This window comes from Bombina bombina, chromosome 6 (genome assembly GCF_027579735.1).
Source record: "Bombina bombina isolate aBomBom1 chromosome 6, aBomBom1.pri, whole genome shotgun sequence".
Taxonomy (NCBI): Eukaryota; Metazoa; Chordata; class Amphibia; order Anura; family Bombinatoridae; genus Bombina; species Bombina bombina.
In genome coordinates this window covers 1,021,445,534-1,021,464,719 of record NC_069504.1, presented here as the reverse complement: position 1 = coordinate 1,021,464,719, position 19,186 = coordinate 1,021,445,534, and the positions used below count along the sequence as shown (strand labels likewise).

Genomic DNA, 19,186 nt, shown 5'->3' with positions numbered 1-19,186 from the left:
ATAGAATTGAGTTTGCATTATATTGGCTGATTGGAACAGCCAATAGAATGCAAGCTCAATCCTATTGGCTGATCCAATCAGCCAATAGGATTTTTCCTACCTTAATTCCGATTGGCTGATAGAATCCTATCAGCCAATCGGAATTCAAGGGACGCCATCTTGGATGACGTCATTTAAAGGAACCTTCATTCATCCGGAGTTGTCGGAAGAAGAGGATGCTCCGCGTTGGCTGGCTTCGAGATGGACCTGCTAGGGTTGGGTGTGTGGGTGGTGGCTTTTAATGTTGGGGGGTATTGTATTCTTTCTTACAGGTAAAAGAGCTGATTACTTTGAGGCAATGCCCCGCAAAAAGCCCTTTTAAGGGCTATTTGTAATTTACATAAATAAAAAGAGAGAAGCGCTCAACCTGGGAACGAACAATAGCATAATAGCTTGTTCTATGGCTAGTTACCACCCTAGAAGCAGCCTCTTTTTGCTCAATATGTGCCTTTCACAGAGAAGAACTTTCCTGTAGCATATCAGTCTGATCCTGACTTCACAGTACAGGGTAGGGAATTTTATTATTTTGGGGGCTTTTTTATTTTATTAGGGGGATTAGATTAGGTGTAATTAGTTTAAAATTCTTGTAATTATTTTTCTATTTTCTGTAAGTTAGTGTTTGTTTTTTTTGTACTTTAGTTTATTTAATTTAAATGTATTTAATTGTAGTTAGTTTAGGTAATTAATTTAATGATAGTGTAGTGTTAGGTGTAATTGTAATTTAGGTTAGGATTTATTTTACAGGTATATTTGTCTTTATTCTAACTAGGTAGTTATTATATAGTTAATAACTATTTAATAACTATTGTACCTAGTTAAAATAAATACAAACTTGCCTGTAAAATAAATATAAACCCTATCAGCTAGATTTAGAGTTCTGCGGCCAAAGGGGTGCGTTAGCTACGCGTGTATTTTTTCCCCCGCACCTTTTAAATGCCGCTGGTATTTAGAGTTCTCTGAAGGGCTGCATTAGGCTCCAAAAAGGGAGCATATAGCATAATTTACCGCCACTTCAACTCTAAATACCAGCGGTGCTTACGGACGCGGCCAGCTTCAAAAACGTGCTTGTGCACGATTCCCCCATAGGAAACAATGAAAAAAAAACCTAACACCTGCAAAAAAGCAGCGTTCAGCTCCTAACGCAGCCCCATTGTTTCCTATGGTGAAACACTTCCTAAGCCTGCACCTAACACCCTAACATGTACCCCGAGTCTAAACACCCCTAACCTTACACTTATTAACCCCTAATCTTCCGACCCCACTATCGCTGACCCCTGCATATTATTTTTAACCCCTAATCTGCCGCTCCGTACACCGCTGCAACCTACGTTATCCCTATGTACCCCTAATCTGCTGCCCCTAACACCGCCGACCCCTATATTATATTTATTAACCCCTAATCTGCCGTCCCCAATGTCGTCGCCACCTACCTACAATTATTAACCCCTAATCTGCCGACCGGACCTCACCGCTACTATAATAAAGTTATTAACCCCTAATCCGCCTCACTCCTGCCTCAAAAACCCTATAATAAATAGTGTTAACCCCTAATCTGCCCTCCCTAACATCGCCGACACCTAACTTCAAGTATTAACCCCTAATCTGCCGACCGGACCTCGCCGCTACGCTAATAAATGTATTAACCCCTAAAGCTAAGTCTAACCCTAACCCTAACACCCCCCTAACTTAAATATAATTTAAATCTAACGAAATAAAATAATTCTTATTAAATAAATTATTCCTATTTAAAGCTAAATACTTACCTGTAAAATAAACCCTAATATAGCTACAATATAAATAATAATTATATTGTAGCTATTTTAGGATTTATATTTATTTTACAGGCAACTTTGTATTTATTTTAACCAGGTACAATAGCTATTAAATAGTTAAGAACTATTTAATAGTTACCTAGTTAAAATAATTACAAAATTAAATGTAAAATAAATCCTAACCTAAGTTACAATTAAACCTAACACTACACTATCAATAAATTAATTAAATAAACTATCTACAATTATCTACTATTAAATCAACTAAACTAAATTACAAAAAAAACAAAACACTAAATTACAAAAACAAACACTAAATTACAAAAAATAAAAAGATTACAAGAATTTTAAACTAATTACACCTACTCTAAGCCCCCTAAAAAATAACAAAGCCCCCCAAAATAAAAAAATGCCCTACCCTATTCTAAAATAAAAAGAAAACAGCTCTTTTGCCTTACCAGCCCTTAAAAGGGCCTTTTGCGGGGCATGCCCCAAAGTAAACAGCTCTTTTGCCTGTAAAAAAAACATACAATACCCCCCCCAACATTACAACCCACCACCCACATACCCCTAATATAACCCAAACCCCCTTAAATAAACCTAACACTAAGCCCCTGAAGATCTCCCTACCTTGTCTTCACCACGCCGGGTATCACCAATCCGTCCAGAAGAGGGTCCGAAGTCGTCATCCTATCCGGCAAGAAGAGCTCCTCCAGAGGGTCCAAAATCTATCCGGGCAGAAGAGGACATCCGGACCGACAGACATCTTCATCCAGGCGGCATCTTCTATCTTCTTCCATCCGGCGCGGAGCGGGACCATCTTCAAGCAGCCGACGCGGAGCCATCCTTCTTCACCGACGGACTAACGACGAATGAAGGTTCCTTTAAGGGACGTCATCCAAGATGGTGTCCCTCGAATTCCGATTGGCTGATAGGATTCTATCAGCCAATCGGAATTAAGGTAGGAAAAATCTGATTGGCTGATTGAATCAGCCAATCAGATTCAAGGTCAATAGGATAGGATGAAGACTTTGGACCCTCTGGAGGAGCTCTTCTTGCCGGATAGAATGAAGACTTTGAACCCTCTTCTGGACGGATCGGTGATACCCGGCGTGGTGAAGACAAGGTAGGGAGAGCTTCAGGGGCTTAGTGTTAGGTTTATTTAAGGGGGGTTTGGGTTAGATTAGGGGTATGTGGGTGGTGGGTTGTAATGTTGGCGGGGTATTGTATGTTTTTTTACAGGCAAAAGAGCTGTTTACTTTGGGGCATGCCCCGCAAAAGGCCCTTTTAAGGGCTGGTAAGGCAAAAGAGCTGTTTTCTTTTTATTTTAGAATAGGGTAGGGCATTTTTTTATTTTGGGGGGCTTTGTTATTTTTATAGGGGGCTTAGAGTAGGTGTAATTAGTTTAAAATTCTTGTAATCTTTTTTTTATTTTTTGTAATTTAGTGTTTGTTTTCTTTGTAATTTAGTTTAGTTGATTTAATTGTAGATAATTGTAGATAGTTTATTTAATTAATTTATTGATAGTGTAGTGTTAGGTTTAATTGTAACTTAGGTTAGGATTTATTTTACAGGTAATTTTGTAATTATTTTAACTAGGTAACTATTAAATAGTTATTAACTATTTAATAGCTATTGTACCTGGTTAAAAAAAAATACAAATTTGCCTGTAAAATAAATATAAATCCTAAAATAGCTACAATATAATTATTATTTATATTGTAGCTATATTAGGGTTTATTTTACAGGTAGGTATTTAGCTTTAAATAGGAATAATTTATTTAACAAGAATTATTTTATTTCGTTAGAATAAAATTATATTTAACTTAGGGGGGTGTTAGTGTTAGGGTTAGACTTAGCTTTAGGGGTTAATACATTTATTAGAGTAGCGGCGAGGTCCGGTCGGCAGATTAGGGGTTAATACTTGAAGTTAGGTGTCGGCGATGTTAGCGAGGGCAGATTAGGGGTTAATACTATTTATTATAGGGTTTTTGAGATGGGAGTGAGGCGGATTAGGGGTTAATAACTTTATTATAGTAGCAGTGAGGTCCGGTCGGCAGATTAGGGGTTAATAATTGTAGGTAGGTAGCGGCGACGTTGGGGGGGCAGATTAGGGGTTAATAAATATTATGTAGGGGTCGGCGATGTTAGGGGCAGCAGATTAGGGGTACATAGGGATAATGTAGGTGGCGGCGGTGTGCGGTCGGCAGATTAGGGGTTAAAAACATGTAATAGAGTGGCGGCGATGTGGGGGGGCCTCGTTTTAGGGGTACATAGGTAGTTTATGGGTGTTAGTGTACTTTAGAGCACAGTAGTTAAGAGCCTTATGAACCGGTGTTAGCCCAGAAAGCTCTTAACTCCTGGCTTTTCTCTGCGGCTGGAGTCTTGTCGTTAGATTTCTAACGCTCACTTCAGCCAAGACTCTAAATACCGGTGTTAGAAAGATCCCATTGAAAAGATAGGATACGCAATTGGCGTAGGGGGATCTGCGGTATGGAAAAGTCGCGGCTGGAAAGTGAGCGTTAGACCCTTTCATGATGGACTCTAAATACCAGCGGGCGGTAAAAACCAGCGTTAGGACCCCCTAACGCTGGTTTGGACGGCTAACACAGAACTCTAAATCTAGGCGTAAGATAGATACAATGTAACTATTAGTTATATTGTAGCTAGCTTAGGGTTTATTTTACAGGTAAGTATTTAGTTTTAAATAAGAATAATTTATTTAATTTTAGTAATTTTATTTTGCTTTATTTAAATTATATTTAAGTTAGGGGGGGTTATGGTTAGACTTAGGTTTAGGGGTTAATAACTTTAATATAGTAGCGGCGACGTTGGGGGCGGCAGATTAGGGGTTAATAAATGTAGGTAGGTGGCAGCAATGTTAGGGACGGCAGATTAGGGGTTAATAAAATTAGTAGTGTTTGCGAGGCGGGAGTGCGGCGGTTTAGGGGTTAATATATTTATTATAGTGGTGGCGATGTCCAGTAGGCAGATTAGGGGTTAAAAACTTTATTTAAGTGTTTCCGATGTGGGGGGGGGGGCCTCGGTTTAGGGATTAATAGGTAGTTTATGGGTGTTAGTGTACTTTTTAGCATTTTACTTAAAGAGTTTTATGTTACGGCGTTAGCCCATAAAACTCTTAACTACTGACTTTTAAATGCGGTAGGAGTCTTGACAGGAGAGGTTGTACCTTTCACTTCTTCCAAGACTCGTAATACCGGCATTATGCAAGTCCCATTGAAAAGATAGGATACGCAATTTACGTAATGGGATTTGCGGTAAGCTCGAGTCGCGGAAGAAAAGTGAGCATTACACCTGTACCTGCCAGACTCGTAATACCAGAGGGCATTAAAAAGCAGCGTTGAGACCTCTCAACGTTGCTTTTTAAGGCTAATGCAAGACTCGTAATTTAGCTGAAGGTGTTTACTGTCCCTTTAAAGGGACAGTAAACTGCTGAGTACAACTACAATAACATGGTTACTATTCATCACCATACTACTGTTTTTTCTCCTGTCGTCAAAGTAATTCTCTTATTTTAACCCCTTACAAGTTTTAGTTAGTGAAGCTCTGCATCTTCACACTGGGTGCTGTCATTTTGAAACTGATATTTATTATAACTTTTAAACTGTGCAAAAAAAACTGCAAAAATGTAACACTTTTGATCTCTATTATGTGAGATAAACTGAAGTTAAAGGGGCATAAAGCCTAGAATTTTTCTTTCATGATTTAGATAGAACATACAATTTTAAACAACTTTCCAATTTACTTCTATTATCAAATTTTCTTTGTTAGCTTGTTATCCTTTGTTGAAAAGCAGGAAGGTAAGTTCAGGAACATGCACGTGCCTGCAGCACTATATGGCAACAATGTTGCAACAATATTATACATTAGCAGTAGCACTAGATGGCAGCACTATTTACTGTCATGTAGTGCTCCAGACATGTGCACGCTACCTATCAAGATATCTATTCTAAAAAGAATAACAAGAGAACAAAACAAATTTGATATTAGAAATAAATTGCAAACTTTTAATGAAAGAAAATGTTGGGGTTTCATGTCCCTTTAAAGGTTCTGCTGTCGGGGGCGGAGCCTGACTGAGCTCTAAGATGGAGTGCTAATTTGTGAGCTCCGGAGCAGGCAAGCTTATAACAGCACCAAGATCACTCTTATATGGGTGGAGAACACCAGGATACATGAGGGAACAGCTGTGAAGTACAGTGGGACCAAACAGTCAGACATTCTGACATTATCGAGTGGCTTCAAGCACGGAAGCTGCCCTACAATTTCAGATGCGCAACAAAGGCCTAAACCGCATGGCGTCGTTAAGAGCAGGCTGAACAGTGTGACTCATTGCTTCACAGACACCACTTGAGAAGACGTTTGATCACTATTTGAACACCGTGGTGAGACCTTGCTAGTAAGTTGAAAGCTACTCAGTAAAGGGGCGGTTATACACAATTGGGGAAAAGATAAAACAGCAAGGGGGAGCATTAACATAATCATGCCACATTACAGACACAACTCTTATATGGCAGAAAAAATAACTGGGTATGCATCTAGAAAAGAGCTCAGGAAGCCATGGCTAGTAAATTTCGTTGGCTAAAATAAATGGTACATGCACACCAAGCCAGAACACAGCGGTAAACTGTATGATGCATAACAAAAGGTGAAGCAGTAAAAAAGTGCACAGATTGGCATGCATAGGGCATTGGCGATACAGGCAGTGAAGTTAGGAATTTACATTAGCAGTAATAATCTTGCAAATCTCTGCAAATCTCTGCAAACAAGATCACGGATCAGCTGATAAGACCTACTGCTCTGTTAAAAAGGAGATCCTGCTCTGATTGAGAAACCATGTCAGCTAGAAAGTTGAACTGGCCAGACAAAAATACTAAGACAACTGCCTTAGACACGTTCCTGAAACAGCAAAAACTACAGAAAGCAGCAGAAAAGATTGATAAAGATCCAGAAGAGGACATGGATTCTGACCAAAGCTCTCAACAGGGGGATATGGATCACACCCCAGTCACTAAAGCTGATATACAAGAATTAGTTTCAAAGAAAGATATCAATACAAATTTTGAGAAACTCTGGGGCAAGATTGACAACTTGCACACATTGGTCACTGCTAGCCTGAAAAAAATTAAAAATGACATAGCAGAGATGGGGAACAGGGTGGATACACTGGAAACTAATCACGACACACTGGCAGAGGACATGACCATCATATCTACAAAATTAACCTCTCATCAACAACAACTCCAAGAATTGCAAGAAAAAATGGAGGACAATGAAAATAGGGGGCGAAGGTGCAATCTGAGACTTAAGGGGGTCCCTGAGTCAGTCACTGCAAAAGACTTGCCTACTTATTTGCAACAACTATTCCGTGCAGAAAGGGCGCATAGGGCGCAAGCTAAAATTATAGTTTTACCTAAATCAAGAAAAAACCCTAAGTGGTGTTCTAACTACAGACCAATATCATTAATCAATCAAGATTTAAAAATAGTGACAAAAGTATTGGCCAACAGACTTAAGTTTATTTTACCGACTATAATCCACCTAGACCAGGTGGGATTTATTAAAGACAGGGAAGCTCCCGACAACATACGTAGGATGACAGCGGTGATAGACTATTTGACGGAGAATAAGGTGCCTTCTCTGTTGCTGTCACTAGATGCGGAGAAGGCATTCGACAGAGTGGACTGGACATACATGAGAACTGTACTGACACGGATGGGATTTGGGGGTCCCTTTGTCACAGCGATTGAAACTATATACTCTAGACTGACAGATTTTATTAGAACAATAGGACATCAATCCAAAACATTTCAAATTCATAATGGTATAAGGCAGGGGTGTCCGCTCTCCCCTCTTTTGTTTGCTCTCTGTATAGAACCCTTGGCGGCTACGATTTGGCAATCACCAGACATCACATGATTAGAAATAGTGCCCTATAATCATAAAATTACTCTGTTTGCGGACGATGTCTTACTGACTTTGACTCGACCTTTGATATCGCTTCCCAATTTATACCTGACGTTAGAGGACTTTTCGACGATCTCGGGATACAAAATTAATAGAGACAAATGTGAAGCACTCTCTCTAGCACTACCAAAAACTACTACAAAAATTATTGAGGCTAATTTTGATTTCAAATGGGCCAAAAATTCACTCCAATATTTGGGGATACAGTTAACTACTCACTCCAATCTATTATACAAAGCTAATTATACACCTTTATTCAAAACCATTAGATCGGATATTGCGAAATGGCTGAAAGCAAATTTCTCCTGGTATGGGAGGCTGTCCTCCCTAAAGATGAATATTTTACCAAGACTGTTGTATTTATTTAGAGCACTACCAATCAAATTACACAAGCCAGACATAGATGCATTACAGACAACCCTGAAAAGATTCCTTAGGAACAATAAACAAGGTAGAATACCTTTTCAATTTCTAACAAAACATAGACAACTGGGGGGGGGGCGTTGGCGCGCCAACCTTGTGGGATTATTACCATGCGGCAAGACTGGCGCAAATTTCATTATTAGATAAAAAGGGGATTGACTTGATTTGGGCAGGATTAGAGTCACAATTGGGGGGCTACAAATCTCCAGGGGAAATTCTCTGGGGAGAGAGGGTGCTGAGAGGAGCTCATAAGATGGGACCTACTAACACATCAAAACATATCTGGACGTCCATGACCAAAAAACTTAACCTATTGACACCTAAATCTAGGATAATTCCTCTAAAATTCATCATTCCAACAGAGTGCAGACCGCTGGTAGACGAATGGGAGAACAAGGGACTATATAGGTTTGCAGATTTTGTGTTGAATGGGAGGATTGTTACACATGCTCGACTACAACTAATGTTGGAGGAGATACCACTGTATTTTTTTTTTGTATTTGCAGATTGCCTCAGCTATTAGGAATTATCTTTCTGACATTACCCAACAACCAGCTACGACACTGGAACAAATATGCATCTCTAGAGATAGATCAAAACATGCTATTTCTCAGTTGTACATTTGCATTCAGAAAGCAAGACATAACACTAAGTCATCTGTGGTGGGCAGATGGGAGGTAGATTTAGCGAGAGAAGAAGAGTTAGGGGAGTGGGAACATATTTTTTTTCATTCATGTAAGGGCTTGCTCAGTACTGATCTAAGGGAAAATATAATAAAGACCTCATTTTGATGGTATCTCACCCCTCTGAAAACTTCCCACATGCCTAGTGGGGGTTCAAGATTTTGTTACAGAGGATGTAGGGCTATCGGTACGTACATCCACATGTGGTGTGAGGATTGTCCGAGTTGTATGCTGTCCCTTTAAGGATTTTACTTCCTCTTACTATTTAAGGACCCACCTCCTATTTACCTATGCTGGCGAATTGAGTGTTGTAGCCATTCAGCTACGGATTCTTATCCTTGCTAGCTCTGAGGAATTACTTTCCTACGATTCCTGTTGCCTGTTTTCAGACCTTCTGAAGCTTCCAGTTTACTACTCTGAAGTTACAGCTGTCTCTCTCCTTGCTTCCTGAGAGATTGTGTGCTCCACTCTGACGTCATCAGCTACGGACGTGCAGAGCAACCTGAACAGCCTTTCTCACTCCCGGCTTCTCCGGTTGCAGTGTGAGCTATCAGTGATTCAGTTCAGCCTGTCTCACTCCCGACAACTCCGGTACCAGCGTGAGCTCATCCCTACTGATAACGGTAACACATTTATTTTGCCAAGTTGATGTAAGTAAAGTTATTCTTAATTAATCTTACTGCTTCGCTTTGGCATAGATTAAGTCAATGTGATAACTGGGGAAATCTCGTTATTGTTATCACAGTGACACACTACCACTATTTTGTATACAAAGGTGATTCTGCTAAACCTATACCTGAGTATTAAGAACTGAACTAAATATTTACTAAGAAATACCTGTGGTGGGAATGTCCGGGTGTAAGATCTATTTGGGTTAGACTGTCTGAAATGTTGAGCAAATTTTTTACAGAAAACATAGAACTCACTAGAGAACAGGCTTTGTTACACAAAACAATCACGAGGTTGAACTCCCCATCTAACACTTTGGTGAGGATTTTATGCACCATTATCAGAACTAGTATTGCAAAATACTGGAATACAGGGGTTCCAGAGTGGTTAGAAATTAGGGCTCGAATGAAACACATATATAGCATGTATGAGTCAGCAGCTAATATCCAAAACACGTGAGACTCTTTTAACAAAGTGTGGTTTTACTGGATCCTCCAGGAGGACAAGATATATATAAGTACGGGTAAAAAATATTAATAGACTAAGTTCTCAGTTTTGACAAGGTCCATAAGAAATGAAATCCATGTGAGTAGTGTGTGATCTGATGGGGTGACACAAGTTATTTTTTCTTTTATTTTTTCCTTTAGTTGATAAAATTCTGGTTCAGAATCTAGACATTTCATCACCTTTATAGGCTCTACAGTACATGAACTTTTAGCCTGAGGGGTAAAAGAGTGGTGATGACAGTGTCATTTCTGAATCAGCAACAGTGGAGAGTAATGGTAGGGTTTCTTCAAGATTGAGTTATAAAATAGAAAGAGAACCGATTGTCATTATCTTCTCAATTGTATTGGGAATGTATTTGTTGTATGCTTTTTTTTTCCACATGTATGTGACTAAAACTTTCAATAAAAATTATTTCAATCTAAAGGTACAGCTGTCGAAAAGCAGATTGGTGAAAGTGCACTGCTGCTATCACACGAGCTACAAGACGGTGGCGGTTGCGACCTCGGCCATGTTTTCCTGGACACTTATGAGTTACACATGCTGCAGGGTAAGCAGGGCAGAACATGTATTGTGCCTCTGGGCATCACATGAATAGTGCTGATGAACAGCACAATACCTGTTCCTCCCTGCACACCCTGCAGCATGTGTAACTCATGAAAACATGGCCAAAATGGCAACCTTAGGTGGCGCCCAGTATAAAATGCAGAGCTTTATCAACTGGATTCTGTAAAATAAGAGAATGGCTTTATAGACAGCTGCAGGTACAGGAGAGAAAACAGTAGTTTGGCAAATAGTAACCCTGCGCTACAGCAGTTTAATGTCCTTTTAATGGCATTGCATAGTGCGTTTTAAGTTAATATCTTGTGGGTTTTTTATAGCAATTTCCTAAAATTATAATCTGTAATTTTTATTTTTGTGGTGTGCTGAAATGACATAATTACTAAAGTATACTTTATAGGTGATAAAAAGTTCTTAATCTAATAAAAATCAAATCAAATGAACTAAAACTGTGTAGTAAAAATATGTAAAATATAACAGTAATTTGCAGCAATAAATATATCACAATAATACAGATATAGCTCACAAATTGCAAGTTTCCTGTTTTCATAACATTAATGAATCATTTCTTTCTATGTACTGCAAATATTTAAAAGAATACAATTATGTCCCAGTCATTTAGTGTTTTTATTAAATATTTCTTATTTATAACAAGAAAAAGGTCACATCAAATATAACTGTATTTATCACTGCAGATATCAATGTTCCTGAGAAGACATATTATTTAAACAAAATACAAAACAAAATGATGACACAATTACATCTTATCTTGTATGAAAATTAAATGTCTTATGTACACATTCAAAATAAACTATAGCTTTTATTCAGTTTTCTTACTAATTTACACTATTATAACATTTTAAATAAATAGTAAATAAAACATTTCTATCTCTACCAGTCTCACTCCCCCTTCTCCTATGCCATTTTGCCCCCAGTAATATATAACCCCAGTGCCAACCCATATTTGCTTCCAAAATCATTTCTCAATTTTTAAAATTAATTTAAAATTCAGGTTGATGGTGCCAATATAATACGCAAATTAATTATGTACCTTGGTGCTCACAGCCACAATATTAAAGTGATTGTAAAGTTGCAATATGTTCAAAGTGGCATTTGTTACATATTGAAAAACAAACTTTAGTTTCATTCATCTTTTTTTTTTTTCATTTAAATTAAAGTGATTAATGCTTTAACGTTTCCAACCGAGTGTCTCCTATTCCACCCGGCTCGTGTCAACATTTTTTTTTTAACATTTACGTTTGCATCCAGTCAAAATCCAGGACTTTAGCAAATCCGCCCCCTCTATCTATAGCGCATAGCTCAAGTTATTTAAAGGGATACTGAAGTCAAAATAAACTTTTATAATTCAGACAGAGCATGCTGTTTTAAGACACTTTCAAATTTACTTCCATTATCAAATTTTGCTCAGTCTTTTTATATTCACACTTTCTGGGGATCAAGATCCTACTGAGCATGTGCACAAGCTTACAGGGTATACGTATACTAGTGTGTGATTGGCTGATGGCTGTCACATGTTACAGGAAGCTGGAAAATGGGAGAAATTAATTTGCCAGAAAAAAAATCTATTGCTTATTTAAAATTCAGAGTAAGTGTTATTGCATTGTCTTTTTATTATGCACTTGTTAATTATGCAATTCTACAGCATTGAGTGGTCCTTTAACAGACTTGCAAAGTAAAGGCGCGCTCCCATGTGATGTATGCATGTTGATCACACAAGGGAATCAATAGCATGGTTCATTGTTTACGTAGTGATGCGCATGAGATTACTGGCTCGGGAGCAAGCCTGGATGCTTAGGTAGAGAGTGGGCGGATCATTCTCTACAACAAAGAGAGCTTGGAGCAGGAAATACAATGGGGGAGGAGTGAGGCGTGGTAAGATGAAATGTTTAAATGATAAATATTAATATTAAGCAACAAGACTTCCAGGGGGTTAACAACTAGTCTTGCACCTGATAAAACTGTGAGGCAAACAGCTCACCGCTACCCAAACCTGGGCAACCGCGTAACCTGTACCTCTCACAATATATGCAGTGCCACAAGTTTGCAAAATATGACACGTGGGTTGAGTCGCATGTGGCCCTATGGCTCTGTAACGTGGACAATATCCTCCTGTTGTGGGAGGGTACTACGGAAGCAGAACTTTTGGAATTTATGGAAATTCTAATTAAAAATGATTATAATATGCTCTGTACATGTCATTTTAGTCATGAAGCGCTCTAATTTTTGGATTTATATATAAGCAAAGATGGATCCACATTGAAAATTGAAGTCTATAGGAAAGAAACATCCACAAATAGTCTGCTTCATGCAGATAGCCATGACCAAGTGAGTTTAAAAGTAGAAAACCTGGTAGCAACTCTCAATGGGAAAAATGTCCCCTGTAACCTCTGATTTGAACCTATCGGAGGCTAAAATCTATTCGCATACTCTGGACTTCTGTAGGCATTTATACAGCCCTTTGTGAGTTAACCAAGAGCTGACAGGTTTATTAAGGTTAGGAAGGGCAGAGGAGGATAGAACATTACCTAATGATTTTGTTCTTCTGTAAGAACATTTGTAGACCATTAGAAATGCAATTCTCCAGCTTGTCGTCTGCAGCTAAAAATGCAAATGATTTTTTTAACAATGTTGCAGACATCAGTGTACTATATTCAGTTACAAATGTAACACCTTTGAACTCCTTTTTGGTGTTACTACGTGTCTGAATTAAGGTAGATCTATCAATCTTAGCCACTTGTTTCTCTACTCTATTGATGACACTGTCATGATAACAACTTTCTTTAAGTCTCTTTTTGAGATCTTGTGACTGCACTGTACATGTTTCCGCTAGTGTGCAATATATTTTTACCCTTATGAACTGGCCTTTGGCCACTGCAAATGGAACATGCCTGGGATGGCAACTCTTGGCATGCAACAAGGCATTGCCCGCTGTTGGTTTCCTGAAAATATTAGTTACAATCTTCCCGTCTGCTGTTTCATTAAGGGTAATATCAAGAAAATTGATGACATTATTTTTCAGTTCACTAGTAAATTGCAGATCAATCCTTTTATGATTCAAATACTCAACATATTCTGCAAGTTCGGATGCTGTACCTAGCAAAATTAATAGCAAATCATCAATGTAGCATCCGAAAAGTAAATTAATTGCCTAAAGGGATTTCCATCTCCATAGATGTGGGAACGGCTCCAACCAACCCATAAAAAGGTTGACGTATGAGGGGGAAAATTTGGCCCCCATAGCTGTCCCACATTTCTGGAGATAGAAATCCCCTTCAAAATTAAAGTAGTTGTGAATAAGTAAATACTTCAAAATCCTCAGAATATATTGCTTGAGATCATCTGAAAATTTGGAATGATGTCTGAGGAAAAAAGCTATAGCCTCTATACCCTCTTGGTGGGGAATAGAAAAATGGAGCACCACAATATCAATGGTGGTCCATTTAAAGGAATTATATTCCCATTTCATGTCTTCCAGGAGGTGTATAACATGTTTAGTATCTTGCAAATAGCTAAAAAGGGATGAGACAAATGGTTGAAGGAGGCTGTCAATCCATTGGGAAACATGCTCCGATAGGGAGTCAATCCCACTAACTATAGGGCATCCTTTTACATTGGTGAGAGACTTGTGTAATCTTGGGCAGATGGTGGAAAATGGGCACAACAGGGTTTTCCACATAAGGAAACTCAAATGTTTTCTTATCAAAGTGCCCATTTTCCAAGCCATCGTCCAAGATACTCAGGAGTTCTTTTTGAAAAATGTGAGTGGGTTCTGAAGATAGAAAGGTATAGTTATCTGCATTGTGCAGTTGGCTTAAAGCCTCATTTACATAATCAATTCTATTCATGACGACTATAGAACCGCCTTTATCTGCTGAATGGATTACTATATCCTCTCTACCCCTCAGCTCTTCCAAAGCTGTTTTTTTCACGTCTCATTAATTTGGTGTAGCATGTTTGTTAGCAGAATTTAATTCAATCAAATCTCTTTCAACCCTTTTGAAAAATGTCTCTAGTGTATTCCCCCTGCTGTGTATGGGATCGAATTCGGATGGATTTCTAAATCCACTAAATGCATTAAAGGGTCACTGAACCCAAATTTTTTCTTTCGTGATTCAGATAGAGCATGACATTTTAAGCAACTTTCTAATTTACTCCTACTATCAAATTTTCTTCATTCTCTTGGTATCTTTATTTGAAATGCAAGAATGTAAGTTTAGATGCCGGCACATTTTTGGTGAACAACCTGGGTTGTCCTTGCTGATAGGTGGATAAATTCATCCACCAATAAAAAAAGTGCTGTCCAAAGGTCTGAACCAAAAACAAAGCTTAAATGCCTTATTTTTCAAATAAAAATAGCAAGAGAACGAAGAAAAATTGATAATAGGATTAAATTAGAAAGTTGCTTAAAATTGCATGCTCTATCTGAATCACAAAATAAAAAATTTGGGTTCAGTGTCCCTTTAAGAGTATTGGTGTCAGATTGACAATAACCTTCTCTAGAAAGATGTTCAAGTGTGGCAGAATCACAAGCCTCCCTAAACGTTATTATATCATGAATATCAAATGACCCTTTACAGCGTGGACTAGGAATCATAGTAGGATGGTATATATAAAGATATATAGGTATAGATATGTATTTTACATGAACAGTATCAGATAGACATAGAAATATATATTTAATAATAAAAAGTACATTATTTTCTATGTGAAGAACATAGGAATCTAAAATACGCTTTTTGCACATTGTGTTTCTTAATTTAGAATTTAACGCTGTCAGGTTAGCACACATGAAAACTTAGTGTTCTAAAGGCAAGTTATTGAAATATTACATATTAAATATTTTTTAAAAAGTAATAAAAATGATTAAACATAATGACATAGATTACGTGTGGAGAGATATTGTTTGCACGAGGAGTGTAATCGCGATCAGGAGATTTTGGTGTTCTTTACGCTCAAATCCATATTACAAGTGGCGCAATTTTCAAATTACCGCAAATTAGTTTGTGTGAACTCGCTGTAATTTACGCTCCCCAGATTTACTATGGGTAGCGTAAAGCAGTAATATGCACTCGTACTACAAGTTGAAAGTAAATGTGATCACGCATACACAATTGCATTTACTGCTCAAACTTTTTACGTTGCACTAAACTTCACTATGAACCCATAAGCCACAACCCCCACATAGCAAACTACCTCTTTACACTATTAACCCCTAAAACATCACACCCCCCACTGCAAAGTAAGCTTTTTTACAATGTTTATTATAAAGTTGTTTTATACTGTTGATATATGTTTATAAAAAAAAAATTGTGTTTTATATGTATATTCCTTGAAATAATTGCTAGATATTTGGTCCGGAAAAATTCAACAGTTGATAATTATCAGATTGTGTATGGTTTTTCATAACACCACCTATAGAACATTACCACCTTAAATGAAAGAATTTAATTGAAAAGGAGCAATAAAAGGATACCAGGAACCACTATGAGTCACTCTTGAAAAAGCCACAGGGGCGTGGTGGAACGTACGTCGAGATTATGCATCTGGGAATACGTCATAGTGAGGGGTGTTGTATTGCAAAGACTCTGGCTACTATACGGATGCATTGTATCAATCCGTTGCCATCCTGCTAAATAACAAACAGCCAGATTATGAGTTTTGCATTATGAGTGGCTCGCTACTAACTTGCAAGTTACTTCCACCCCTCCCCTTGAATAGCGCTGCTATTACAGGTTTGCAAAAAGCCGGCGTTTGTGGGCAATATGGCAGCGAGCTCTATACCGCACACAAATACCAGCCCTGCTTTGAGCTGCTTTGACGTGCTCGTGCACGATTTCCCCATAGACATCAATGGGGAGAGCCGGCAAAAAAAAAGCCTAACACCTGCAATCACGGAGCGTAAAGCTCCGTAACGCAGCCCCATTGATGTCTATGGGGAAACAAAATGTACATTTACACCTAACACCCTAACATAAACCCCAAGTCTAAACACCCCTAATCTGCTGCCCCCGACATCGCCGACACCTATATTACACTTATTAACCCCTAATCTGCCGTCCCCAATGTCGCCGCCACCTACCTACACTTATTAACCCCTAATCTGCTGCCCCCAATGTCGCCGCCACCTACCTACACTTATTAACCCCTTATCTGCCGCCCCCAATGTCGCCGCCACCTAAAAAAATGTATTAACCCCTAATCTGCCGCCCCCACCACTATACTAAAGTTATTAACCCCTAAACCTCTGGCCTCCCACATCACTAACACTAAATAAATATATTAACCCCTAAACCTAACCCTAAGTCTAACCCTAACTCTAACACCCCTAACTTTAATACAATTAAAATAAATCTAAATAAAACTTACTACCTATTTAAGACTAAATACTTACCTGTAAAATAAACCCTAAGCTAGCTACAATATAACTAATAGTTACATTGTAGCTAATTTAGGTTTTATTTTTATTTCACAGGTAAGTTTGTATTTATTTTAACTAGTTTGATTAGTTAGTAAATAGTTATTAACTACCTAGTTAAAATAAATACAAATTTACCTGTAAAATAAAACCTAACCTGAGTTACACTTATACCTAACATTACACTAAAATTAAATAAATTAAATTAAAAAAATACATTTATCTAAATTACAAAAAATAATAAACACTAAATTACACAAAATAAAAAAAAATATATAAAAAAAAACCAACGAATTACTCCTAATCTAATAGCCCTATCAAAATAAAAAATCCCCCCCCCAAAATAATTAAACCCCTAGCCTACACTAAACTGCCAATAGCCCTTAAAAGGGCCTTTTGCGGGGCATTGCCCCAAAGAAATCAACTCTTTTACCTGTAAAAAAAAATAGAAACCCCCCCCCCAACAGTAAAACCCACCACCCACACAACCAACCCCCCCAAATAAAAACCTACCTAAAAAACCTAAGCTCCCCATTGCCCTGAAAAGGGCATTTGGATGGGCATTGCCCTTAAAGGGGCATTTAGCTCTTTTACGGTGCCCAAAGTCCCTAATCTAAAAATAAAACCCACCCAATAAACCCTTAAAAAACCTAACACTAACCCCCGAAGATCCACTTACAGTTTTTGAAGACCGGGCATCCATCCTAATCCAGCCGGGAGAAGTCTTCATCCAAGCGGCAAGAAGTCCTCAACGAAGCCGGGAGAAGTCTCAATCCTTTTCAGGGCAATGGGGAGCTTAGGTTTTTTTAGGTAGGTTTTTAATTGGGGGGGCTGGTTGTGTGTGTGGAGGGCTTTACTGTTGGGGGGTTGTTTGTATTTTTTTTTACAGGTAAAAAGTCTGATTTCTTTGGGACAATGCCCCACAAAAGGCCCTTTTAAGGGCTATTGGCAGTTTAGTGTAGGCTAGGGGTTTTAGTATTTTGGGGGGCTTTTTATTTTGATAGGGCTATTAGATTAGGAGTAATTCATTTTTTGATAATTTCTTTTTTTATTTTGTGTAATTTAGTGTTTATTATTTTTTGTAATTTAGATAAATGTATTTTTTTAATTTAATTTATTTCATTTTACTGTAGGTTTTATTTTACAGGTAAATTTGTATTTATTTTAACTAGGTAGTTAGTAAATAGTTAATAACTATTTACTAACTAATCAACCTAGTTAAAATAAATACAAACTTACCTGTGAAATAAAAATAAAACCTAAGATAGCTACAATGTAACTATTAGTTATATTGCAGCTAGCTTAGGTTTTATTTTACAGGTATTTATTTATTTTTAAATAGGAATAATTTAGGTATTAATTGTAATTTTTATTTAGAATTATTTTAATTATGTTAAGTTAGTGGGTGTTAGGGTTAGGGTTACGTTAGGGTTAGACTTAGGGTTAGGTTTAGGGGTTAATAACTTTAGTATAGTGGCTGTGACATTGGGGGCAGCAGATTAGGGGTTAATAAGTGTAGTTAGCTGGCGGAGATTTTGGAGGCAACAGATTAGGGGTTAATAACAGTAATGTAGGTTGCAGCGATGTTAGGGACAGCATATTAGGGGTTAATAAGTGTATGTAGGTGGCAACGACATTGGGGGCAGCAGATTAGGGGTTAATAATATTTACCCAGTGTTTGCGATGTGGGAGAGCGGGGGTTTAGGGGTTAATATGTTTATTATAGTGACGACAATGTCCGGAGCGGCAGATTAGGGGTTAATAATTTTATTTTTAGTATTTGCGATGCGGGAGGGCCTCGGTTTAGGGGTAATAGGTAGTTTATGGGCGTTAGTGTACTTTGTAACACTTTAGTTATGAGTTTTATGGTACAGCTTACTACTGACTTTCAGGTGGCGGTACAGATCTTGTATTTATAGGCTGTACCGCTCACTTTTTGGCCGGACAGGCAAACTCGTAATACCGGCGCTGTGGAAGTCCCATTGAAAAAGGACTTTTTGAAAGGTGCAGGAGTTAGGTTGCGTTACAGCCAAAAAGGTGTGCAGTACAGCTATACCTACAACACCTGTAATACCAGCAGTAGTGAAAAAGAGCCATAACGCTGCTTTTTCACC

The 19,186-nt window shown here is 38.1% G+C and overlaps 1 protein-coding gene across 1 annotated transcript in view; it reads right to left on the bottom strand.

Moving 5' to 3' along the window:
• CRACR2A (calcium release activated channel regulator 2A) overlaps window positions 1-19,186 on the bottom strand; it is a 499,417-nt gene that overhangs the window by 274,081 nt on the left and 206,150 nt on the right. The gene's annotated exons all lie outside the window — the stretch shown is intronic.